General features: G+C 40.8%; 1 protein-coding gene and 1 pseudogene across 1 annotated transcript in view; one reads left to right on the top strand and one right to left on the bottom strand.

The window, feature by feature from the left end:
* Window positions 1–27,945, top strand: part of ARHGAP32 (Rho GTPase activating protein 32) — a 326,449-nt gene that overhangs the window by 11,667 nt on the left and 286,837 nt on the right. The window lies entirely within an intron of this gene.
* On the bottom strand, window positions 79–770 carry LOC101414319 (dnaJ homolog subfamily B member 6-like; annotated as a pseudogene).

Raw genomic sequence — 27,945 nt, 5'->3', positions numbered from 1 at the left:
CTAAAAAAAATAAGTTCCTGTTAATCCTGTAAAGGTGCTTGTTCTAGTTTAATGTTTCTATTAAATCCATGCATTGAATTACCTGTTATCTGAGCATAGCAGCTGCTCCTTACCGTTTACTATTAAGGGCTCTAACTGGCCATTTTCTTCAACTTCTACTTTTTCTTGACCATTCTCAACAGTTCTCTTTGTAGTGAGTTTTCTGCTATTAGCTCTTTTAGTGGAACTTGATATAGGCTTAAAGTTGCCCCTCCCACTACCACCAAAGGTCATGGGAGAAAAGGAAGGAAGAGCCCTGCGCCCCAGTGAGCCAGAGGAAGCGAATCCTGTATCAGAAGAAGATAATCCACCTCCCGAAGATCGAAACCCACTGAAGGCAGAGAAAAAAGATACCGTGCCTCTCCTGCTTCCAGGGGGGCACCTTCGATTTCAAAAAACTCCTCCAGTAGGTCTTTGAAGAATTCAAATTAAATCGGGTCCCTTCCCCCAAAATACTCCCTGGAGACGTCTGAATTATGGACTGCAAAGCCAAACTCAGGTGGACTGTTAGAGTGATGTCCACTGCCACCACTGTCGTTTAATCCTTTTTTGCCATATTTATCATGGCTATCCCATTTTCTTAGCATCTGGTAATACCTCATGTGCCTCAGCTGCTTGTTTGAATTTTCCCTCTGCTTCTATTTTATTCTCAGGATTTTTATCAGGGTGCCATTTCATTGCCAGTAACCATTATGCCTTTTAATATCCTCCGGTGAGGCAGGTCTCTGCATGCTAGAACTTCATGGTAACCCACCACGCTTTAACAGGTTATTGGAACAAGTCTCCTAGGAGTTTGGCAGCCAGTGGCAGGACAGAGGAGAGGCTGGGCAGTGGGGCTGGTGGTCTCTTCCCAGCTTCAGCGTGGCCGGTACCGTTGGAGTGGTGGCAGCGATTCTTCACACTTTCCATTCTCTCCCTTTCTCCTGGCTTCCTCAATTCTTGAAGGCAGTAGGACCCTCAGGTTTTATCTGGACACATGACTGCTGAGCTAGAGACTCCATTTTCTAGCCTCTTTCTCACAGCCAGATGTGGCCATTTGACCAAATGCTGGCTAAATGGATGTGAGCAGAAATGTGGATGATTTTTGGGTCATGGTCTTAGAAAGGAAGCTAGTTGCCCTGGTTCCTCTTTCCCCTCTTTTGCAAATGTGAATGTAGAATGTTAATACAGCGCACCTATTTCAACCTTGTCGTGTGGGTAACCCTTTAGAGGGAGACGAAACAGTAAGGTGGATCCCTGCGTGATCTTGTGGAAGAGAGCCACCTACCAGCCTGGGACTGCTCATTTACCTCTGGGTGCTTAAGTGAGAGGGGAGTCGGATTCTGGTTGAGCAACTAATATCTTTTATTTATTTTTTTTAAGATTCATTTCTTTCCTCTTTCTGCCTGCCCCACCCCCCGCCCGTTGTCTGCTCTCTGTGTCCATTCACTCTGTGTTGTTTTGTGTCCTCTTGCATTCTCGGCAGCACCAGGAATCTGTCTCTTTTTATTGCATCATCTTGCTGCATCAGTTCTGTGTGTGTGCGGCGCCACTCCTGGGTGGGCTATGCTTTTTTCGTGCAGGACGGCTCTCCTTGTGGGGAGTCCTCCTTGTGGGTGGGGTTCCCCTACACGGGGGATACCCCTGCGTGGCAGGGCACTCCTTGCGGGCGGCAGCACTGCGCGTGGGCCAGCTCACCACAAGGGCCAGGAGGCCCTGGGTTTGAACCCTCGACCCTCCATATGGTAGGCGGACGCTCTACCAGTTGAGCCCATCCGCTTCCCTGAGCAACTAATGTCTTAACTTCATAAATCACCTGTCTCAAACCAGCCTCTTTACCTTACTTCGCCTCCAGCCACTGTCCAGTTTCTTTGTTCCCTTTCACTGCACAGTTTTTCAAGAGTTGTTCATGGTTGCTGTCTCTACTTCCTCACCATTTATTCTCTTTACAGCAGAATGTCTTACCAAGGGGTTCATGGGCTTGAATTGAAATTCAAATAAGCATTATTCTTGTGGAGATACGTTGGTGCAGGTATTGTCTATTTATTAAATAATACACAGTACAGTGTGGACTTAGTAAGGGGTCTTTGCTTTTCACCTGATTGGCGAAAGGGGTCTGTGGAACAAGAAAGATGAAGAATCCCTGCTCTATAGCTTCATCCATTTGATCTTGTTCCTCACCAACACTGTTTTTAATCAAGACTGTATTGACGTGTGTTTCGTTAAAGCCAAGTGGTCAGTGCATTGTCTTTATCTTACTGACTTCTCACCAGAATTCCACTTGGATTTACTACTGCCTCTGACCTCCTAGCCACTCGTTTCTTTTTGCTAGTTTATCTCAAACCCCACCCTCAACTCTTATTTTGTCCCTGGTTCTTCCCAGGCGATGTCATCCGTTGTCATCTTTTCCGATATCATTTTATATGCTGATGATGCTCAAATTCTTACGTAAAATAATTGATCCCCCCCCACCCGGGCTCTTGACTCATCTAAGTCCATTGGACATCTTATAGACACCTGACACTTCACATGAATAAAGCAGAACTGTGAGTTAGTCCTCCTCTCATTTGATCCTCCCTCCCACCTCCTGTAGGTTTTTCCCGTCTGCCTAAGTGGTGCCACTGTCCACCCAATTGTGTAGGCCAAAACCCCGAGACTTCATGATCTTCTTCCCTGTCCCTCACAGCACAGTAAGTCCTATCAGCCACACCTCACTTTTTTTTTCACTCCTCAAAACCGAGGCTAAACGAGTAGCCTTTCTCAGACTTCGTTGCCTCTCCCGGTGGCGCCACCCTTTTCCCCACCCTTCCCACACACAGGAGCTGAAAGTCATCTTAAGTGTCTATCAGCTCATAGCACTCCTCTGCCTGTTGACTTTCCAGTACGCTTAACACTAAAATTGAAACTTAAAAACTTCATCATGGGAAGAAAAAATGTCATTATGGCCGCTTATAAGGCCCTTTATCAGTGGTTCTCAAGTGGGAGAGATTTTGCCTCGTGGGACACCTGGCAGTGTCTGGAGATACTTGTTGTCACAACTAGGGTGTGACACAGAGCGTTAATCTGGTCCCAAATCTTTTATGCTGTGGTCGAGGAGCCCTTGGGGATCTTGTCCCTGGCCTCTCCAGACTCCTCTTTCATCCTCGCCTTTGTTCGCCGGCTGCGGTCCTCCGGCCTTCTCCTAAAGCCTTGACCAAGCCGGGTGCATCCTTCCCTGGGTGCGTGCCAGCTGTTCCTTTAGCTCAGGGCGGACTTGCTCAGACCTGGCAGCCTCCTTCCTCCCCGGAGGGGCCTTTCGTGACCCCTGAGAAAATGCAGCTCCTCCTCTCTCTTCCACGTGTTGTTTTCTTCATAAGAGAAGTTTATGAGTGAGTGTCTTAGGTGTCTAACTCATAACCAGAGGCTCCCGGAGGGCTGGGAGTGCTCTTCGTCCAGGTACCTGCTGTGTCCCTGGCCTTCCGAAATTCGGGGAGTGACACAGGTGCCTGAGTTAATTGTTGGAATGAAGACCAGGTTTTCAGGGACATTGGCAAGCTGGGGGCAGTAGGAAAGGCTATGATTTTCTGGAGAGTGGAAAAAATTCCCTTGAGACAAGGCTGCTTCAGCTTCTGATTTCCTAATTCTGGAGAACTGGAAGTCTTCGCTCCAGTTTTTGGGTGGAGGCAGTGACAAAGAGTAAGCTGACAGCAGGGGCTTTTTACAGAAGTCCTAGGGTTACTTCAGGGTTTAACTTCTATTTCGTCTCGTGTGTCATACCACTTAATTGGGCATATAGAGTTACGTTTGCATAATATTGCTGAATACTCCAGTACTCTGGGGGAATACGTGGCCTTACCTTTCCCCGGAATCAGAATTCCTTCCACGTTATCTTAGGAGTGATCGCCCACCCTCTGCTCGAGTATTTTCAGTGTCAGAAAACTCAGTTATTCACATGACAGCCCAGCTCATTTTAAAAAGAGTTCTTGTTAAAAGTTCCTCATTATGTTAAGTTGGAATGCTGCTCCCTGCGCTTCCAACACCACCCAGATCTGCTTGATTTTTCACATGATGGCTCTTTGGCTATCATGTGAGAAGTGGTAGGTGCTTTTATTTCCCCAGCAGCTAAATGTACTCATTTTCTTAAAACTATTCCTCAGATGACAAGATTTTCAGATCCTTTTCCAGGACTGTTCGTAACGTTTTTGGGGCTCGGGCAAGAATACGAATAGAGATTCATAATCTTAGAAATAAAAAAATTTAAAGCTGTAATTCAAGCCAACTGTTAAATAAAAGAGGTTGACTTGCCTATCTTAGCAATAAAACTTCATAGTGACTTAGATCAGAGCCAGAGAATTTTCAGACCCTTCTGAGTTTCACTGCAGAACCCGGTAGAGTGGAGAGAGCCAGCCTCCAGCCTTATCTTCTCGCTCCGGGCTTCATCTGCACAGGAAGTGGGCATGTGCATGTGGGTGCCCATCAGTCCCAGCAGCCTCCCCCACCTTTGAAATAGCAGCGTGTTGACTGTCTTTTGGGCCTCAGGGTGGACATGCTGGTGATGGGGTTTGCCTTTGGGAGGACCTACTCGAGCAGGAGGTCCGAGCAGACCCTGGAAGTGGACAGGGCATCCTGGGTCCCTGTCCAGAGGGGGCTGGGAGGCTGCAGGCAGGCACACCCTTTAGGCCCTAGGAGCCGCCGGCCGCATGAACGGGCACGTGGCCGGAGCAAGGGCAGAGCACGGCTTCTCAGACTCGGGGCCCAGGACAGCGGTCCCTGCTGCCCAGGGACAAGCCAGGACCGTCCAGGCCAGACCCTGGGCTTGGCCCAGTTTGCAGAGGCAGAGATTGCGGGAATGAGCGCTCTCCTCTTACAGCGCCCCACATCAGATGTGCTATTTAGGTTAGTTTCCTAACTGGCGTGCCAGGCGGTGGTCCCAGTGCCCCTCACGGAGGTCAGAGACGCTGATGCCCTCAGAGAGGATGGTAGTGGCAGGGTGGCAGGAGGCCCAGGGCCGGTCATTTCCGGCCCCCGGCAGCATATGACCTGTGCACCCAAAGCATCTCTTCCCGTGTTACCAATTTCTGCGTATGCCTTAAGGTGAGAAGGGTCGGGAAGCCCCGATTGAGAGGGGGGTGAGGCGCTCAGGCTGTCTGTGCTGGGACGCGGGGTCCGGCGGCTTCGCGGGTTCACGTGCTGCACGAGGAGCGTTTTTTATAAACCTCATTTGGTCCACCTGACAGTGTGTGAGGTATCAAAGTAGGTTTTGTGCGCCTTCTATTAATGAGGAAAGTAGGTCCAGGTTAAGTGGCTCCACCCACCTACATGTTCTCACTCAAGTAGGACAGTTGAAACTAGGACTCAATTCTGTGGACTCCTTTTTTTTTATTTTTAGTTTTTATTCTTGCTCCTAACCCGAATTGCGTTCCTCATCTTGGATATCGTGCTTCCTTTAACGTACCTGGCTTTGGTAATACTTTTCTTGGACAGCTGTCACCTGTGACTCCTTTTGGACTTGCAGGCAATTACATTCTTTAGCTTTTTTCTGTCTCAACTTCTGTTGTAGCAGCGCCCTTTATTGCTATTTTTTAACCTAGATATTGAACTTTATTTTTGAGTGTTACTCTTATCATGATGGGTTCAACCACTTGATCCAGCATCTTGAGACGTGGTTCTGTGTGTGACTGTTTGGATAAGCCTCTTTCCTTGTGCCACGTTAGTTATCCCGGTGAAGCTGGTCCGAGATGCTGCCCCTGAGTCATTTATAAAAGACTGGATTACGTAGAGGCAGACACATGTGCACCACATCGGTTAAATTAAAAAAGATCTGGAACTTACATATAAATTCCTTTTTTTTTTAGTGCCCACATTGTACTGCTCTTTACAAGTGCTAATTCATTTAAACCTCGAAGCAGCATGTGTGGTAGTTGTGTCTCTGTAGAAGAGAAAAGGTCCTCAGAAAAGTGTGGTCCCTTGTTCAAGGTTTCCCAACTAATAAGTGGTGGATTGACTCAGAATGCAAATCTAGGTCTGTTTGACCTATGCTTTCCTCCGTACTACTTTATAAATAACATGACGTGGTTTCTAAATCTGTAAGGTGGGCTGAGGAAGGGGCGTTTGCTAAGTTTATACTCTTGCATGTAATATAACTAATTCTCTAATATTGCTTATATACTGGGCAGTCCCTGTCTCTCCCCTCCCTCCCCACAAAGAATGAGACAGCCCTGCCCTAAGGGTTTTGAGCAAGGGGTGTGTGTGTGTGTGTGTGTGTGTGTGTGTGTGTTTTGACTGTATAGTGGTGGTGGATGTTAGAATGTGTGAGAAATGCCGAACTCCTTATGTCTCCACAGTTTATATTCTTAATTCAACTGCCCCTTTCTTGGGAATAGGAGTAAAGAGGATGATGATGCACATCCATTTCATTCCACGTTGTATCTTGAAAATCTGGAATTTAATGCTAAAGGCGTTCTGGGTAGTGATGGTTAGGTTTTTAATGTTGTAATGCTTTTTAAAATTGTAGGCATTATTTAAATTGTATAATGTGATTTATTTATTTTTAAATTAAAGGAGTTGTAGGTTTACAGAAAAATTGTACAGAAAATAGAGTTCCTGTAGATTCATTCTCACACAGTTTTCCCTAATTTTAGCAGTTTGCATTAGTGAGGTTCCTTAGTTACAATGAATGAAAAATATTTTTATAATTATGCTATTAACCATAGTCCATAGTTTACATCGGGGTTCACTGTTTTTGTTGCATATCCTGTGGTTTTTAAAACATTTTTATACTAGTAGCATATGCAAGCTAAAACTTCCCCTTTTAACCACGTTCAAATATATAATTCAGTGGTGTTAGCTACACGCACAGTATTGTGCTGCCATCACTACCATCCATTACCAAAACTTTTTTATCACTCCGAACAGAAACACTGTATCCAAAAAGCAATAACTCCCCATTCCCCCTCCAGCTCCTAATAACCTCTGATCTCCTTTTGGTCTCTATTTTTTGCTTATTCTAGATATTTCATAGAAATGAAATCGGACAGTGTTTTTCCTTTTGAGTCTGGCTTATTTTACTTAATGTTTTCAAGTCCATCCATGCTGAAGCATGGATCAAAACTTCATTCCTTTTTATGGCTAAGTAATATTCCATTGGATGAATATATCACATTAAAAAAATCCATTCATCTGTTGTGGGACACATGGGTTTGGTTCCATCTTTGGCTTTTATGAATAATGCTCCTCTGAACATTGGTTTACATATACCTGTTGGAGTCCCTGCTTGCAGTTCTTTGGTGTATATACCTGAGAGTGGAATTGCTGGATCATGTGGTAATTCTATGTTTAACTTTCTGAGGAACCACCAAAATATCTTCTACAGTGACTGTACCATTTACATTCTATCAGCAATGTATTAGGGTTCTAATTCCTCCACATTCTTGCTAGTACTTAGTATTTTCACATTAAAAAAAATAATAACCATTCTAGTGGTTAAGTGGTATCTTATTATGATTTTGATTTTGATTTCCCTAATGGCTAATAATGCTGAATGTTTGTTTCCTCATGTACTTATTGACTATTTCTGTGTTTTCTTTGGAAAATTGTCCAGTTAAGCCCTTTGCCCATTTTAAAATTGGGCTTTTTGTATATTGTTTGAGTTATAGGAGTTCTTAATATAGTCTGGATATTAAATCCTTATCAGATATAAGTTTGCAACTGTTTTCTCCCATCTTTTCCCTTTCTTGGTAATGTCCATTTTAATTTTGATGAAGTGCAATTTTTATTTTTTCTTTTGTTGCTCATGCTTTTGTTGTCATACCAAAGAACCCATTGCCAAATCCAAGGTCATGGAGACTTGCTTCTCTTTTATCTTCTATGAGTTTTATGGTTTTAGCTCTTATGATTAGGCCTAATTCATTTTTAACTTTTATATGGGGTGTGAAGAAGAGGGTCCAATTTCTTCTTTTGTATGTTGAAATCCAGTTTTCCTAGCAGCTTTTATTTAAGAGACACTTGTTTTCCATTTAATATACTAGACAGTCTTTGGAAATCAGTTGGCCCATTTAATGTACTAGTCACACTTTTTGGAAATCAGTTGGCATTAATTTGTAATTTAGTTCTGTACTCTCAATTCTCTTTCATTGGTATATATGTCTATCTTATGCCAGTATCACACTGTTTTGATTACTGTAGCTTTGGGGTTATTTTTGGAAATGGGAAATGTGAGGCTTCCAACTTGCCCTTCTTTTTCAAGATTATGTTAGCTAATGGGGGCCCCTTGCAATTCTATATGAATTTGAGGATCAACTTTTCCATTTCTGCAAAAAAGGTTGTTTGAATTTTGATAGGGTAAAAATAGTAGTTCTTAAAATGGATTTAAAACAGTGTGTTTAACCTTAGTTTATAGCTCTTTATTTGTAAGTTGGGTTAAACTAAAATCTCAGTATTGATTCAGTAAGTATTTACTATTATTACAATAATTACTATTTATGCAGGGGATAAAAAGTAGAGGTTTTCTTTATGCTATTTATATAGCTAGAAATAAAAAGGACAGACGAGATCTAGAATAATATAATACAAACTTTATTAGAAGTTGAGAAAAATTAAAACTTTGAGAGGGTGTATTTGAGTTCTAGTTTAGTTTATGTCTTGCATGCTCAATTTATTTTATAAGTAAATATTGTTTGTGAACGTTTTGGCAGACTTACATAGTTCCCCTTAATTTTTGTGTCAAGGGCAGACCTTATTTCCCTGTTTATATAAAGCACTGTCTTTATTCATCATATGGTGATGTGGTAATGGCTAAACATAAACATCTCGAAATTTGGGTATAAAAATCATCAGAATTTGAATGGTTTACATTTTAACATCACCAACAAAGAAATTTCTCCTTACGATTGCTAGTAGCCTGTTGATTGCTTAGATTCTAATATAGTTAGGGGTACCATTTTTCATTGCACCATTACTATTCTGAGGATCAGTTAGTGAAATGAGTAAATTTTGAATTACTCTGATTAACAGAACAATTTGCTTTATCAGCTCTTTGCTCCTGGTAGGAAGTAGTTTTCTTATATTTATTTGCTTAAGATTATTTCCCAAAAGCTGTTGAATTCCGTAGGCCAGGTTGCTTAGTGCATATGGGGGAGACATAGAAACAAAACGTTAGGTTTTCAGTGGCTTTGCTCCTTTCAGCATTAATGTCTGATCAGCATGGGGTGGGGGCAGCCTTCAGCATGTGAACATGTAACCGATTCATGTCCCCGAAGCCGGTCACAAGGCTGACCCTTGAAGGGGGTGCCCGTTAGAGCAGGCGGGAAGGCAGGTCTGAGATGGGAAGAGGTCATTTCAAGTTGTAGAAAATCCTGGTATCACTCTGAACTAGGTTAGTGGTATGAAAAATACTGTGATATTCTCGGTGTTTCAGAGTTAGGGATTTTCATAGAAGCAGAGAGAAAGGATGTTTGACTAAATGAAGCCTGTAATTCACCAATGAATGGTTTAGATTTCTGAGTTACTGAATGTATGCAGCAAATTCTGGAATGTCTTTTTTCCTTTTTTCCTTTAGGTGCTTTTCTTCTTTTTAACTCTATTCGGAGCTACCTTAGACCCAGTTTCAATAACATTTATGTGTTCTTGTGATCTTTCTGCTGCTTTCAGCTGTATTCCCCACACCCCCTCCACTATTACAGTTTTAATTGTAATTTTTTACAATTTAAAAAAAGAGATTGGATCACTTTCTCTAAGGAGTATGGTGTTTGGCATACTGTTGCTAGCTCAGTAAATTTAAGTAGCATTTTCCGTCTTCTAGAAATGTTTGCCATAGAAATAGTTCTGGAAAGTTTTCAGGGTGGAGGAAACTGTTTCTTTTCTTCGTACTGGCAAAGTCCTTTCAGCATCATGATTCAGTTGATTTGTGTTCAGGGAAGAGTTCTTAGTGCTGCTGCTGAAAAATTTATTTCGAAGATGCTTATGTAACCCTTTTTTAGGTTAATTATTGCTAAGTTTTTTTAGGTTTAATTATTTCTTGATGAATTATTCAGTTATATTAACAGTATTTCATTATATTAGAACAGATTTTGGAGGTTGCTATAAGCACATTAGAGTAGTAGAAACTTATTTTAAAAATGAGTCCTTTAAGTGGAAAGTTTCAACCATTAAATGTGACTTTTATGCTTAGCATTTTTAATGTTTATAATAAAGGCAATACTACTTATATTCTAGATTATTTTACTAAGACGTTTATCAGTTCCTGAACAAGGTTCTGATTCTTTAGACTATTTTTAAAAATGAATTTCATAACTGAAATTTCTTAAGATATATTCATTCTTCCATTTTAAGGAAGAACTTTTAGATTTGTAACTGTATGTAACTACACAATATATTTATTCGCTTTTTCCCTTACCATGTGAATATGACTTAAAATAGAGAAAAATAACAAGGATGAGGAAAACCTGGAAAAGCAAAATCCACGAAACCTTTTCAAAGCAGTCTTCCAAGAAGCGCGGTAATTATAACAAGGGGTAAGAGTGCTACTGCAAGTGATATTGTTGTGTTTGACTAGAATTAATATTCATTTGTGCTCAGGTAAACAAATTGTTTTATTTCACAAAAGCGATTTAATAATTTATGGTTGAAGAGCAAATGAAATACTATGGCCCTTCAACTGAATAATGCTCTTGCAGGCCTCTGATGTAGAAGTCCAGCCAGTGCATTGTTGCAGCCCATTTCATTGAGGGAATGGGGACAGAAGTTTGTTTGTAACTATGATGGGACTGAGTACAAAGACGCCAGTGACCCTTGAACTTTTTTGGCTGTGCATCTGAACAAGGAATTGTTTGAGAATGGGAAAAGCTGCCAGTAGACTTGGGATCTGCTTTCTCCTTGTTTTCTGCAGAATTGGTGAATGACCCTACTCCAGAAAAACAAAAAAACAAAAACCAGAAACTTAATTGGAAGAAATTCTTATTTGGTCTCAAAAGAATCTTGTGTCTGTACAGCAAAATGTAATTAGATATTTATATCCTAAAGTGATAAACTCATTAAAAATATTGTCTCTCCTTACAAAAATGGCAGCATTAATTACTGCCCTTTTACGTATTGATGAGGCTGCTAGATAAGTTTGCCGTTCCTTCTTCTGCAGTTCTTGTTCTTTTTAAAAGCTATTCTCCAGCTCTTGTGGTTGAAAACTCCAGCTGTATCTGGGTCACGCTAATTCCCTGGCATTCTTTTACACTGTTTAAATGTTGGACATTATTTGGAGAGTGAAGCCCACAAATATTTGTCATATTAATGAGTGAATAATCCAAAGGAAAAATTTATATATTTTGTGTGTGTGTGTGCGTGAATTTAGAAATAATGGCATTTGTAATTCTTATTTTTCTCTCTCTCCCAAGGTGATGACTAAAAATCTAGTCACATCTCCCATACAAAGGAATACCCTACATATGATATCTCTTTTGCAGATACAGAGTAGCTTAGCCTTTGAGCATACTTTTCTTGGTTAGACAAGCCAGGGTTCATACTGGGCCCAGATGACAAGGCTTTAGATTTCAAATTTGTTATCCTTCGAAATGTCTGAGGAATCAGTAGTGCTGTTACCATTTTGGAGAAAAGCTGATTCTCTTTCTCACTGAGTCAGCTAAAGGGTGCTAATGCAAAATACCAGAAATTGATTGGTTTTTATAAAGAGTATTTATTTGGGGTAGGGGCTTACAGATACCAGGCCATAAAGCATAAGTTCCCTCACCAAAGTCTGTTTTCACATGTTGGAGCAAGACGGCTGCTGACGTCTGCGATGGTTCAGGCGTCCTGGGTTCCTCCCTTTTCCTGGGCTCAGGGTTCCTCTTCCTGGGGCTGGCTTCTGTTTCCTCTGTGAGCTTACTTCCTGGGGCTCCAGTTTAAGGCTTCAGCATCAAACTCCAACATTATAACAATAACATCAAAATCCCTCAACTCTATCCTTCCTCATGCCTTTTATCTGCGAGTCCCCACCCACTATCATAACTCAGTCATGCCCAGATACAGATCAGATTACAAACATAATCCACTCTCTATTTTTGGAATTCATAATCATATCAAACTGCTACGCTCACCCCTGTCTCTCTTACCTGTATTTAATAAAGCGAGGCATTTGTATTTGAAATTCATGTGCTGCTTCACCAGGAAGTGTAGTGCATATGTTTTGAAGTGCTTCCTAGCAATAATGCATTTGTGCATTTCTTTACATTTTATTTTACTTCATTTTTTGAGGTACCCAGGCTGGGGATCGAACCTGGGAACCCCCAACTGGGAAGCAAGCACCCAACTGCTTGAGCCACATCTGCTCCTTTACATATTCTTTTAAGTAGTCCTCTACTTAAGTGGTCAGCACCTTAATTCGGTTTATAGGTTATGATAAGTTGCAGAAATCTGATCATATTGCTTAACTGGAGTCATTGGGATTTGACTGTCTTCATGAGCAACCTTGAGTCATAAGGGGTAAGGTAGGAAAAATTAGTATAGCAGTTATGAAGAAAGGTAGGGACTTTCTAGTAATTGTTCTAATGTATTTATATATATGGATTATCAGAAGTTTATAACATAAAATCCTAATTGGTCGATGCTTTTGTCATACTAGCTACGAAGATTTGCCTTGCACCTTGATTTTAGGGAATATCATAATTTACTGCAACCTGCAGAAGTTCGTTGACCTCCTTTTGGGCGTCCGGGTGTTTATTGTCTGAGCTCCTCAGTGGAGGCGGCCAAGTAGAGCGGAGGGGTCTGGGTCTATGAAGGGGGCTGGGCTGTCAGTGGAAGCTGGTTCAAAGAGAGTGGGAGCTGGTAGCCGGAGAGGGCTAAGAAGAGGGATATAGAAAATAGTTGCAAATGTGCAGTCTTTCAGATGCCCATGGAAAGAAAGGAATGGATTGAGAAGTAGGAACTACAGGTATTAGATAATCTTTATCTGGTGGAGAAATCCTTAAATGTTTCATAGATTAAAAAAATTAAACTCAACTCCTCTAGGTTAATTGATAAATTTTTGTTCAGTTTTAGCTTTGGCTTATTTTTTTGCAATCTTTTTTTTTTAGATTCTATTTTTATTTATTTATTCCCCTCCCCCTTGTTTGCGCTTGCTGTCTGCTCTCTATCTGTTCGCTGTGTTCTCTCTCTCTGCACATCTTCTCTTTAGGAGGCACTGGAACCAAACTGGGACCTCCCATGTGGGAGAGAGGCGCTCAGTCGCTTGAGCCACCTCCACTCCTGCTTTGTGTGTCTCTCATTGTGTTTCCTCTTTGTGTCTCCTTGCTGCACCATCGTGTTGTGGTCAGCTAGCCATGCCAGCCTGTTGCACCAGCTTCTCCAGGAGGCACTGGGAACTGAACCTGGGACCTCCCACATGGTAGGTGGGAACTCACTTGCTTGAGCCATATCTGCTTCCCCGGTTTATTGTAAATAAAGCCTCTCTTGTGAGATGTATTGAATTTGATTTAGATTTTAATGTGATAGTTGTTTAAGAGGAAACAAGTAAACCAGAATACAGAATAAAGATTGTATTCGATGAACTGCTACAAAATTGCTACACAACATTTAGTGAATTGTATATTCTCTTTTTAAAAAAATTTTTATTTCTTTTTTTTTTTTTTTAAAGATACATAGATCACAAAAAATGTTATTTTGAAAAGTTTAAGAGGGGGAAGCAGATGTGGCTCAAGTGATAAGAGCTTCTGCCTACCATATGGGAGGTCCTGGGTTTGATCCTTGGGGCCTTCTGGTCAAAAAGAAGAGAAAGCATTCCTGCGTGGCAAGCCAGTGCCCACGTGAGTGCCTGCATTGTGAGCCAGCGCCCTGCGCAAGTGAGTCACGCAGCACGATGATGACACATCAAAAGAGAGACAAGGGGGCCTCAAGGTGAAGCGCAGCAGAAACCAGGAACTGAGGTGGCACAGTTGACAGGGAACCTCTCTCCCCATCAGGGGTCTCCAGGATTGAATCCCGGTGAATCCTAGAGGAGAGAGAATGAGAGGAGAAGATAACACATAGACAGCAAAAACAGTAGGGTGGGAGGCGGGGAAGGGGAAAAAAAAAAAAAAAGATATATATATATTAAAAAAAAAAATATATATATATATAAGAGGTTTCCGTATACCCCATGCCCCACCCCACCCCACTCCTCCCACATCAATACCTCTTTGATCATTGTGGCACATTCATTACGTTTGGGGAATACATTTTGGAATCTCTGTTATGCCACATGGATTATAGTTTACATTGTAGTTTACACTCTCTCCCAGCCCATTAACCCACATAATCCCAGTGGGTTATGGCAGGATATATAATGTCCTGCATCTGTCCCTGCAATATTATTCAGGACAACGCCAAGTCCCGAAAATGCCACCATATCACATCTCTTCTTCCCCCTCCCTGCCCTCAGCAACTCCCCTGGCCACTGTCCCCATAGCAATGATACAGTTTCTTCCATTGCTAGTCATAATAGTGCTATAGTAGAATACAAGTAAGTCCACTCTATTCCATATTTTATTCCTCCATCCTGTGGATCTTACATTCTCTTTTTAAAAATCTTCGTGAAATGTGTTGTTACTGTTTTAGACAAAAGGATTTTTTTTTTGTGAATAGTCTACTCCATTTTACTAAAATATATGCGGGAAAAGGTGAAGCGGACCGAGGAATATGGGAAACACTGACTAAACATAGCACGATTCATACCTTTTATAATGATGGGAAAAGTTGAAATTCTGTAACCTGTATTTCAGCAGAAAAGTGTCATATTACTTGATTTTATAAAATGACAAGTGCTAGCTAGTGAAGTTAATTTGGATGAATGGTGAATAATGCTTTGGGTCAGAAGGGCACACTGAGAATCCATTGTTTGTTCTGAGAAAATTTGTCAGGTAATAAATATTCTCTTGAATTTAAGGAGTTCTCTTATTTGATGATTCATTATTAATTCATTTAAGAACCGATTGTTTCAGAAAACTTAATTTGACTTTTCTGTAATTTTCCACTTTTTATAAAAGATTAAAATTGAAATATGAAAGGAAAACCATCTGGACATTGATCTGCAGCTACTAAGTGAAGGCGGCCGGGCCTGGCTTTTGATCTTAGAGTGCCTGAACTTTCACATTTTCTTCCTGTGGTAAATAATATGAAAAATGTTGGAAAAATAGAGTTACCAGGTTGACACCACCGAAAGTTGCTTCTAGTACCATGATAATGTGTTAGATTAAGAAAATAGATCTCATGTCAGTCAATACCGTTGTGCCAGTTATAACGGTGGCAGAGATCCTGGTTGCCTTTTTTTTTTTTTCATACATTCAAAAAATAGGAAGTCCCATTCAACCCCACCGCCCCCACCCTACCACTCCCCCCACAGCAAGACTCTTCTCCCATCATCATGAGACATCCATTGCATTTGGTAAGTATATCTCTGGGCATCGCTGCATCTCATGGTCAATGGTCCACATCATAGCCCATACTCTCCTACGTTCCATCCAGTGGTCCCTGGGAGGATCTACAATGTCCGGTAATTGTCCCTGAAGCACCACCCAGGACAACTCCAAGCCCCGAAACGTGGTTGCCTTTTGGGTATCCATTGTCTCCCCCTTCCTTTCTAATAGAACTGATGCTTTGTTAGAAGCAGGAATGTGCCTCTTTAAAAAGCTGTGTCTCCCTTAGTCTCCCTTCCAGCTGGGGTAGCCATGGGGCATAGTCCTGGCCAGTGAGATACAGGCAGAAATATCTGGATGGGTTTCTGGGAAGCCCTTTTATCTCTCTGCTTTTCTGTTTTCTCCTGCATTGAAATTGGACATGAGGACTGGGGCTGGAAGTAGTGTTCTAGAGACCAGGAGGGGTAAGATCAAGAGATTTATAGAGGGAAGTGGACTTGGCCCAGTGGATAGGACGTCCGCCTAGCACATGGGAGGTCCACGGTTCAAACCCCGGGCCTCCTTGACCCGTGTGGAGCTGGCCCACGTGCAGTGCTGATGCACGCAAGGAGTGCCACGCAGGGGTGTCCCCCGCGTAGGGGAACCCCACGTGCAAGGAGTGCGCCCCGTAAGGAGAGCTGCCCAGCACGAAAGAAAGTGCCGCCTGCCCAGGAATGGCGCCGCACACACGGAGAGCTGACACAGCACCACGCCGCAACAAAAAGAAACACAGATTCCCGTGTTACTGACAACAACCGAAGCGGACAAAGAAGAACACACAGCGAATGGACACAGAGAGCAGACAACTGGGGAGGGGGCAGGGAAGAGAAATAAATTAAAAAAAAAATATAAGGATAGGATCTCTAAAAATCTTTTCTTTTTTTTTTTAAAGATTTATTTATTTATTTAATTTCCCCCCCTCCCCTGGTTGTCTGTTCTTGGTGTCTATTTGCTGCGTCTTGTTTCTTTGTCCGCTTCTGTTGTCGTCAGCGGTACGGGAAGTGTGGGCAGCGCCATTCCTTGGCAGGCTGCACTTTCTTTTCACGCTGGGCGGCTCTCCTTATGGGGGCGCACTCCTTGCGCGTGGGGCTCCCCTACGTGGGGGACACCCCTGCGTGGCACGGCACTCCTTGCGCGCATCAGCACTGCGCATGGCCAGCTCCACACGGGTCAAGGAGGCCCGGGGTTTGAACCGCGGACCTCCCATATGGTAGACGGACGCCCTAACCACTGGGACAAAGTCCGTTTCCCTCTTTTTTTAATTTTTAAAAATTTCTCTCTCCTCCCCCCCCAACCCCTTATTGTCTGCTCTCTGTGTCCATTTGCTGTGTGTTCTTCATTGTCCGCTTCGGTTGTTGTCAGTGGCACAGGAATCTGTGTTTCTTTTTGTTTCGTCGTCTTGCTGTGTCAGCTCTCTGTGTGGGTGGTGCCATTCCTGGGCAGTCTGCACTTTCTTTCGCACTGGGCGGCTCTCCTTAAGGGGCATGCTCCTTGCATGTGGGGCTCCCCTACGCGGGGACACCCCTGCATGGCAGGGCACTCCTTGCGTGCAACAGCACTGTGTGTGGGCCAGCTCCACACGAGTCAAGGAGGTCTGGGGTTTGAACTGTGGACCTCCCATGTGGTAGGCGGATGTGCCATCCATTAGGCCAAGTCGGCTTCCCTCCCTTATATTTTTGAGCTACCAGACCAACATCAGCACGTGCCTTTCTCTGAGCTTCCATTTCGTGTGAAGCCATTGTAATTTGAATTTATTGTTATATGCATCTGAACTTTATCCCTCAATGGTAAAATAATTTGCATGCCAATCATGACATACTTTGAGGAGATTTGGAATCTTCTTATTTTATTGTAACAAGGGATTTCATCTGACTTCAAATCTAGAAGTCCCAGAGATTTTTGGGATTATTTATCTTTTAGACTTGATTAACCCTTGGTGACCAGCTGGTTATTCGTTACTGTAGAGGGTTGAAGGAAAAGGAAGGAAATCCTCAGAAGTAATCTGTAGCATCCTCTCCCTCCTTCTAGATCCCTGACTTTATCTAGCCACATATTTCATATTGAAACTGCCAGGACACCCTCCAAATGAAGAGAATTTCCAGGTAGTTACAGCACAGTTAGGGCCATCTGGATTGATGAAAAAGGATCAGACAATCAAAGACAAAAATTAGACTGCTGACCTGATCTTATCAAGGTTGACCATGGAGATGTTTTCCTTTTTTTAAAAATTTAACTTATTTATGTTAATATAAATGCAGGGAAAATGCAGAGATCATAAATGACACAACCTGAGCATTTCTATATAACTAACATGTCATCAAGAAATTTGTAGGTGGCGGACTTGGCCCAGTGGTTAGGGCGTCCGTCTACCACATGGGAGGTCCGCGGTTCAAACTCCGGGCCTCCTTGACCCGTGTGGAGCTGGCCCATGCGCAGTGCTGATGCGCGCAAGGAGTGCCCTGCCACTTAGGGGTGGCCCCCGCGTAGGGGAGCCCCGCGCTCAAGGAGTGTGCCCCGTAAGGAGAGCCGCCCAGCGCGAAAGGAAGTGCAGCCTGCCCAGGAATGGCTCCGCATACACGGAGAGCTGACGCAACAAAAAGAAACACAGATTCCCGTGCTGCTGACAACAACAGAAGCAGACAAAGAAGATGCAGCAAATAGACACAGAGAACACACAACCGGGGGGTGGGGGGGAAAGGGAGAGAAATAAATAAATAAATAAATCTTTAAAAAAAAAAAGAAATTTGTAGATTATTAATGTATAATCTTCTAATAGATTGGTTTTGTGTTTTTTTGTACTTCGTATACATGGAATTATATTGAATGGACTCTTTTCATCTGGCTTCTTTGGCTTGGCATTGTCTCTGAGATTTATCCATGTTGGTATATATAATTGTAGATCATTTATTCTTATTTTTGTAAGTAGCATTTCATTGTGTGGCTATTCCAATTTATCTATCTATTCTACTCTTGATTGGGCATTTGGGTTTCCAGTTTTGACTACTATGAATCCTGCTGCTAAGAATGGTCTAGTACATGTCTTTTGATGAACATATGTATGCATTCTGTTGGGTATATACCTTGGAGTGAAATTGCTGGATCATAGGATATGCATATGTTAAGTTTTAATATGCTGTCAAGCAGATTTTTTTTTTCAGGAGGCACCGGGGAATGAACCGGGACCTTGTACATATGAAGCAGGCACTTAACCACTGAGCTACACATGCTCCCCTCAAAGTATCCTTTTATTAGCAGTGTGTGAGAGTTTTAGCTTCTGGGCATTTCCCCCAGCATTTGGTGCTGTCATTGTTTTAGCTTTAGTCATCCTGGTGAAGTACATGTTCACACCTTTTGTCCATTTTTCTGTTGGGTGGTTTGCACTTTCTTTATTGTGTGGGAGTCCTTTATATATTCTGCATACTAGTCCTTTGTCAGATATAAGTATTGTGAATATTGTACATTCCTCTTCAGTGGGATTACTATTTCATTCCTTTGTATACTGTTTTTCTCCAACAGAAAGGTCTTAATGTAGTCCAATTGATCATTTTTTCCTTTATGGTTCTTTTGGGTGCTGTTAGAAAACATCACTGCTACTCCAAGGTCACAGACATGATTTATATTTTCTTCTATTAACGTTTTATTGCTTTACTGTTCCCGTTAAGAGCCATACTCCATCTCAAGTTGATTTTTATGTAGGATGTGAGGTGGGACTCCCCATATGTTTTTTTGCATATGAATATTTAATTGATTCAACACAGTTTATTGAAAAGGTTATCCTTCCCTCTACGCTGCAGTGTCACTTTATGGTAAATCAGGTAGTCAGATCTGTGGGAGCTGTTTCTGGACTCTGTTCTATTAGTCCGTTTTTCTACCCTTTGCAAATACCATGCTGCCCTAATTCCTACAGCTTTATAGCAGATTTTGTTAATTGTATTAAGTCATCCATTTTTGTTCTTCAAGAGAAGCTTGAGCTAACCTGGGGGATTGTCAGCTGGCTGAGTGTATTAAAGAATCTTTTTCTAGCCCTTATAACTTCTACCATATGCCTACCTCGATCTGAAATGTTGGCAGTGCTCTACTTAGCCATCAAGAGAACCCAGTCAGAACTTCCGACCTGTTCATGGATTTTCACATTTCCTGAGTAAACAGAAAATAATTTCTTCGTGCACACAAAACCCATCACATTTAATATCAGTGCTCACTTTTAGCATAAATCCCTGCAGTGTGCAGTAATCAAATATTTAGTTCAAATGTGTGTATTTAATTGCATTGGTTTCTTAATTTTCTCATTTGTAAGGAATCAGCTGTTTTGTTTAGCATTGTGACCAGCTCTGTAGATGTCATGTTTGGGAATTAGTTTGCTTCAAGAATATGAAACAGGAATAGTGAAATAAAAATAAGGCAGACTCCATCTGGAAGAATGAATCATCTGTGCATGACATTTAAAGGCAGTGATCATTGTTAGTAACAACGTGATATTGTCAGCTTCAAGAAGTTTCTCCTCAATAGACAGCCTTCTTTTCCTCCCATTTCATTTTGATTCACTTGGGGGAAAATCATAAGGTTTTCAAGGAAAATAATTATTTTTCTTCAAAACGACCATTTGTACTTCTTTCTTTTGAGGAGGGGGGAGAGAACTATGAAGGAGGAAGGGAAGCCGGGAACTTTCTTGGTGAAGTGATCTGTGTGTTCCAAATTCCCATACGGTCCGTGGTGCCACATAATACCTTATTATTATTGAAAGTAAGTGTCTGCTACAGTAACTTTGAAGGAGAACCCTTTTTCTAGTTTTAAAAATAGAGGGTCAGATGATCAGAGATCTATATGCATGTGGGCTAAATGAGTTTCTTTTTTTCCAGTTAATAAATGGTGAGCTGCACTTGATTAAAAAACTGGAACCGAATATGAGTTAAGCATATGAAGCTGTAATCACACCAATTTACTTTTATAAATAAAGAGTGTGCCATTTCATTTTTTAAAAATTTGAACAAAAATTTATTTCTTAAATTTACTTAAAGGGTTAGAGCTGATATATAAGGGAATTTTTACAGTAACATTTAGAATTATGGCAACATAATGATAGCTGTGGTTTCAGTTAGTAAATGCATTTCACTGCAAAGATAAAAATATATACAACACTCTAGACAAGTCTACTGTATGAAGTTAGATTAGGGGTGGGACTGTTTTGTTTTTAATGAAATTTAAGTGGAATTATGCTTGAACATTTAAAAATTGCATAATTATATCCTGTTCTGGGTCTTGCTCTGGCAGCAGTCCATTTATACAACAACGGGCCGAAGTTCGGTGTTAGTGGATTAGGTATATAATTTTGCTTTATTTACTGAACAGATATTTATTTATTGAGCACATACTAATTTTCAAACACTTCGCAGACACTGGAAATATAAACATGACCAAAACAGATGTGTTCCTGCCATCACAGAACTTTCCAATTAGAGTTGGATACCTCAGGCTTAGAACATGTATTAACACATACTTGGTGAATTTGCATACTATTAACAATAAATAGTTTTTGATTGCTCCTCTGTTAAGTATGAATTTTCTAGTACAATGCATTAGTATCAGGTTTTCACATATTGTGGGCTATTTTTCCTCATCATGTAATTTAGTTAATAGTTTATAACTAGCTGGATTAGCCTTTTCCTTTCTCCATGGAAAACAAATCTGTCTGAAAATAATACGACTCTGTTTAGGAGCGCTTGTGGAAATAAGCATTTAAAATGATCTTGCATTACATCTTCCTTATGTATCATGTGTCCTTATATAATATCATGCTTTTTGCTTGGGTTGGGAAATAAGAATATGTGTATATACCTATCCATAAACTGTGGCTATATTTGCTAACACAGAGTATGTCCCTTATTTACAGCTATGATTCGTCTCCTGAAATCACATAGTTCGTGTTTAAGATGCAATGCAAGGTAAAGACCAGAGGGAAGGATAGCTCTTTATCTGGTAAAATTTGCATGATTACTCCCCTTGAAGTTTGGGAGTTGAAGGCCAAGATTAGGTCCAGTCTTACTCAGAGTTAGGTGTCCCTTTCCTTTCTTTGCTCTCTCTTCTATTTCGGACTCTGGGATCCGCTCTTCACCATCTTTACCTGCTGTCTGGTCTCTGATCCTGCCATCAAAAGCATACCTGGCCTTGCTTTATCTCCAAAGGGTGCAGAAGTGCTACTTCGGCACCTTTTAAATTACTGTCAAATTTGTCTGCCAGAATAATTTTACTGCGATGCATATTTCAGGAATTCAGGGAGCTTTTCCCTAGATGACGTACTCTGGTTGAGCTTAGAGGTTGGCCTAGAAAGAGGCCCGAGCCAAGAAGAAGCCGCATTCACAGAGGCACGGAGGACGACCACGTGTTTTAAACCATGGCAGGTTGATGACGTCGTGACATCAAGGAGACGTCTCCCGGAAAGCCTGCCGATCTTGCTCTCATGTTTTTAAATTTTATTACTTTTTATTTACAAACACTCTGTTCCACCAAGTGAAAACTCCCCCGCCCCCCTTCCCCCTACCTTTGACCTTGGTGACCTCGAATCTACCTTTTGTCTCTATGAATTTGTTATTTCTGGAGATCTCATGTAAGCGACATATATCTGCTGCTAAAACAAATAACCGTACAGTGGATTAGCTTAACAACAGGAATTTATTAGGTCGAGATTCCGTGGTGACGGGAAGTCTGGAATCGAGACGCCACCATCCAGGCGGTGCTTCCTCCCTGAAGACAGTGGCGTTCTGGATCCGTGGCCGTGGCTCTCCTGTCACGTGGCAGTGCTCATGGTGGCATGCTCTCTTTTCTCTCCCGGCTTCCGTTGACTTCAGTGTCTGGCTGCTTCCGGTGGCTTCTCTTTCTCTCTGCCTTTGACTCTGCTGCTAAAGGATTCCAGTAATCCCGATTACAGCTCAGCCTTGACTGGAGCAACATCTTGAAGAGATCTTGTTTACTGTGGGTCCAGACCAAGACCAGGACCGTGGGGCACACAGTTCCGTCCACCACAGCTGCCCTGTAGTGTTTGTCCTTATTCGCCCTGCTTATTTCACTGAGTGTCATGAAATAATGCTCATGATGAGCGTCAAAATGCGCGTCACTGAGAGTCTTCAGTGTTGTAGCGTATCTCAGAACTTCATTCCTTCTTATGGCTAAATAACTTCATTGTGTGTATGTAGCCCACTTCGTTTATCCATTCATTTATGGTTGGGATGGGTTGTTTCCACCTTTTCCCTCTTGTGAGTAGCGCTGCTTTGAGCATTAGTGTCCAAGTATCTGTTTGACGCCTTGTTTTCATTTTCTTTGGGAATATACCATATATGAATTATCATATAGTAATTCTGTATTTAACTTTTTGAGGATGGCCATACTGCTTTCCACAGCTGGTGAACCATTTTACGTTCCCACCAACAATGCATTAGAGTTCCATTTTTCCACATCCTCTTCAGCACTTGTTATTTTCTGTTTCCTAGTGGATGAGAGGTACTATCTCATTGTGGTCTTGATTTGCGTTTCTCTAATAGCTAAGGAGGTTGAGCATCTTTTTATACACTTATTGACCGTTTGTGTATCCTCTTTGAAAAAATGTCACTTCCAGTGCTTTGCCTCCTTTTTCAATTGGGTTCTTTATCTTTTGGTTGTTGAGTTACAGTTTTTTATATGTTCTGGATATTATGCCCTTTCAGCTATATGATTTGTAATGGTTTTCTCCCATTCTGTAGGTTGTCTTTTCACTTTCTTGATAATGTCCTTTGATGCAAAAAAGTTTTTAATTTTTTTTTAAAGATTAAAAAAATGGAAAAATTTATCCCACCCCCACCAGTTGTCTGCTCTCTGTGTCCATTCGCTGTGTGTTCTTCTGTGTCCGCTTGTATTCTTGTCAGCAGCACCGGGAAACTGTGTCTCTTTTTGTTGTGTCATCTTGCTGCATCAGCTCTCTGTGTGTGTGGTGCCCCTCCTGGACAGGCTGCCCTTTTTTTGCATGGGGTGGCTCTCCTTACAGGGTGCACTCCTTGCACGTGGGGCCTCCCCTACATGGGGACACCCCTGTGGGGCACGGCACTCCTTGTGTGCATCAGCACTGCATGTGGGCCAGCTCACCACACCGGCCAGGGGGCCCTGGGTTTGAACCCTGACCACCTATATAGTAAGCGGTCGCTCTTTCAGTTGAGCCAAATCGGCTTCCCAAAAGAGTTTTTAATTTTGATGTTGATTTTATCTATCTATGGATTTCTTTTGTTGCCTTTACTTCTTAATGTCAAATCTAAGAATCCGTTGCTGATCCTGTGGTCATGAAGTTTTTTCCCCTTGTTATTGTGTAAGAGTTTTACAGTTCTAACTCTCATAATTAGGTCCTTGATCCTTTTCAAGTTAACTTTTGTATTTGGAATGAGGTCAAGTCCAATTTCATTCTTTTACATGTGGAAATCCAGTTTTCCTGGGACCATTTGTTGACGAGACTAGTCTTTCCCCATTATGTGCTCTTTGCACCATTGTTTGAAAATCAGTTGACCATAGATTTGTGGGTTTGTTTCTTGACTTCCACTTCTATTCCATTGGTCTATATGCCTGTCCTTATGTTTTGATTATTGTAGCTTTGTTGTACATTTTGAAATAAGGAAGCTTAAGTCCTTAAACTTTGTTCTTCATTCTCAGAATGGTTATTTATTTATTTAAAAGAAACTTTAGATTAAATAAATGTTATATAAGAAATATAGGAGAGTCCTGTATAGTGTGGGAGTCCTCCCTCCCATCCTTTCCCACATTACAACATCCTTCATTAGTGTGGTACATTTGTTGTGATTGATGAACACATACTGAAGCATTGCCACTAACCGTGGATATAGTTTACATTATAGTTTGCACTCTGTCCTGTGCAATTTTGTAAGTTATGACAAAATATATAATGGCCTGTATCCATTATTGCAGCATCATGCAGGACAATTCCAATGTCCTGAAGATGTCCCCATTTTGCACCTACTTTTCTCTCTCCCTCTCCTCAGAGCCTCTGGTGGCCACTGCCTTTATATCAATGATACAATTCTTTCATTTCTAGAATAATGATAAGTCTATAGTAGAAATATAGTAAGTCTACTTTAGTCCATTGTTCGTTCCCCAATCCTCAGGATTCTGGGATGGTGATGCCCACTCTGCCTCTAATTGAGAGGGGTCTTAGAGCCGGTGGGACTGAAGGATGGGACTATCTTGCTTACAGTTGTAGACTCTCTGTTCCTTGGAATGGGCGTTGTCCATTGTCACCTTGTTAGTTTTCCTGTGTTCTCAAAATTGTTTTGGCTATTGGGGTGTGGGTGGGCCTTGCAGTTCCTTATGTTTGCATTTTTTACATTTTTAAGTCTGCAAATCTTTTTTTTTCCTTTATTTTTTAAAGAAGTTTCGGATTTCATAAAAGTTACATTGAAAATATATGGGATTCCCATTTACACTACCCTATCCACCTCTCACACTTTCCCCCATTACTGACATCTTTCATTAGTGTGGTACATTTGTTACAATTGATGAACACATATTGAAGTAGTGCTACTAACCGTGGTTTGTAACTTACATTATGGTTTATACTTTCACATTTTTTTTTAGGGGGTATCTGGGATTGAACCCTGGACCTCCTTCCATGGGAAGCAGCCTCTCAACCACTCAGCTACACCCCCTCCCCTAGACTGCAAATCTTTTAAGTTTAATAGTCCTGTGCCTCTGCAGGCTGGCCCAGTATACTTGCTTAAATGTGAATTTACATAACGATTGTATACAAATACATTTGAACCTTGCTCACATTCGGTTGTATTTGGGAGACCTATTCTGCCATTTTTATCTACTAGCTTGTTTCTATTGTGTTTTCCTGGAGATTTACTCTACTATGTCTTTTTTTAGTGAATAGAAATAGCTGATTTCTAATGATGATCATTCTTTTGCCAAATCAGGAAATATCTTTGATGAGTTGGAATGTTCTGGTGGGGACAGAAGTTGCCAGTTAAACTGTTAAGTGAAAGTAGTCTATTAGCACAGCACCATCCTGAAAAACAGTACAGTTAGCCCAGCAGCATCTACTACGTGGGTGGCCGCTGTTGTCTGTAAACCACTTTTTGGACAGTAGATGCTAGTGGAGGTTTTTGTGTTCTTCCACTGCTAATCAAAGGTTAGCCATGAGTGTAGCAGAGGGTAAAGTTGTTAAACTGGAAATATGCCACTAAGCTTAAGTGATGGCAAGGCTGGTATGGATAATAAAAACATATTATAGATGTAAAGTTAATAAGTTAGTTTAGAATTATTTCTATACTGTGAAATGTTTCCTTTTTTTATGGTGGTAACAGTAGAAGGTTGTGGCACATAATCGTATCAGCACTTTTGTGGTAATGATATTTTGTTTTTAATTTTCAGCATTTTCTCCTGCATTCTTTTGCTGATGTTTTGATTTTACATTATGTAACACATTTGTTGATGTGTTTCAGTATGGTTACTAGACATTTCTGTCAGATATCATTTTAAAATGTTCATGATTTATGAAATTTAAATGTTAGGCTTAAGCAAATTACCTGGCATTTTCTGTTTACTTGTGAATATGTTTTAATGTATTTATATAGTCCATTTATTTTTAGGTTCATTGTTTTCTTCCATGTGTTTTTTAAATTGAGAAGCAAATTTTCTTTGTAGTGAGACTAGTCCAAGATTTTGTGATGTATGCCAGTGGAAAAATGCTTCACTTAACAGAATATATTCTACAGTCAGTTTTATTGGAGCACATCATATTTCACTGAAAAATGCCTGAGGAAAGAAGAGACTAAAAACCAGATCAAAGTAATGGTATCTTTTTCAGCGTCATTATATTATCATCATCATCTTTGTAGTTACTTAGTGGTGCCTAATCAAGATAGGATCAATTTACTCTATGGTCTACTGTTTTAGAATTCCCTTAATATCTAAGAAATCACAACTTGCTGATTTAAATTTTAAGGTATTTTCTGTATCATAAGCCAAATTTGAGTTGGATTTTAACATTCAGTGTAACTTTTTAACATCTGTTACTTGAATGTCTAACTCTTTAAGATAAAAAGTATGAAATGGGAAGTCATACACTGCTTGTGGGAGTGTTAAATGGTATAATTTTGCTGCAGAGTGATTTAGGAATATGTATCAAAAGCCTTGTGAAATGTTACTTTTGACCTATTCCACTTTTAGTATCTGAACTAAGAAAGTAATATAAAATGTACAAAAGGAGTCAGCCAGACATTTATTGCCGAATTATATCTAATGGAGAAAATTTGGTAAGTGTAATCTCCCACAAAAAATAGTTAATTATGGTATATCCATAAAGAGGAATGCTATATAGCTCCTATAAAGTATTTCTGAAGACTGAAAACAAGGGAAAATTCTTATTATATGAAAGTAAAAAAAGTATGAAGAATTCTAAAAGAAGAGGCACTCTATCAAATAGAAGGGAGCAATTAAAAACATGAGTCAGATCTGTATATACAGACCAGGAAGGATCATCAAGACGCATTAAGTGCAAAAAGAGCAAGGTACAGACTAATGTATGTGCTCTATATACCTTAATAGTGCATAGAAAAAAGCAAGGTATTTATAAAAACAAACACATTAAATGAACTCCATACAAATAGGTACATATGTAGAAAAATATTTAGTCAAACTATTAACAGCAGTGACTGGATTTGGAGATGGGAAAAGGTACACTTGGAACTTGGGCTCTTTCTTGAACTTTAAGAGTAAGAGTATATTCATGTTATTACATGTAAAAGCTAAAAATAAATCCCTGAAGTTTAAGATTTCTATTTTGAAAAGAAAAAAGTCACTAAGATATTAGCAGTTGTTATCTCTGAAAGGCAGGGGTTCAGATATTTTTCTATTTTCCAGATTTTGGCAATGAACAGGTTTTATTTTTATTTTCAGAAAGAGAAGTAAGATAAGCTAATATCATAGATAATAATAGTGTAGTTTGAACGTGAGACTGCCTTGGTTGAAATTTTGGCTCTAACACTCACTACCTGCGTGACCTTGGGAGTTTGCTTTACTTATGCGATTTTTATGAAGATGAAATGAGATACGAAATATATAAGCTAGGTTTTACCGTGTCCAGCACATTGGATGTTTAATATACATTGGTTTCCTTTATTCTTGCTTTTGCCTTTAATTCCACAATAGCTAATGTTCTTAAAAATAGGTTAAAAAATGCCATTTAACTATTAACAAAAACACAAATGTATTTAAGAACTGGACTGTTGAAAAGCTTCTGCCATGATAGTTTCATAAATGATTCTGTTACAGGACAGAAACTGAGACTTTCTTCATCTTAGAGTCTTTCTCTTGGATAGTAGCCCTCCAAGAATGCCACATGCTGAAAAACAGTTTGGGATAGATTTTCGTGTGGTGGAAAAGGAGTCTCCTCTGGGAAACCACCTCATTTGTATGACTGTGAGTCAGCGGCTGTGTCTCAGCTTCGTCGGCAGCTCTGACCTGCGTCGGTGCCTTTTTTCTTTATTATCTACCAGTACTG

This window comes from Dasypus novemcinctus, chromosome 27, assembly GCF_030445035.2.
Source record: "Dasypus novemcinctus isolate mDasNov1 chromosome 27, mDasNov1.1.hap2, whole genome shotgun sequence".
NCBI classification, from domain to species: Eukaryota; Metazoa; Chordata; class Mammalia; order Cingulata; family Dasypodidae; genus Dasypus; species Dasypus novemcinctus.
Note: the sequence above shows the minus strand (reverse complement) of the source record. Positions and strands in the feature narration are given on the sequence as shown.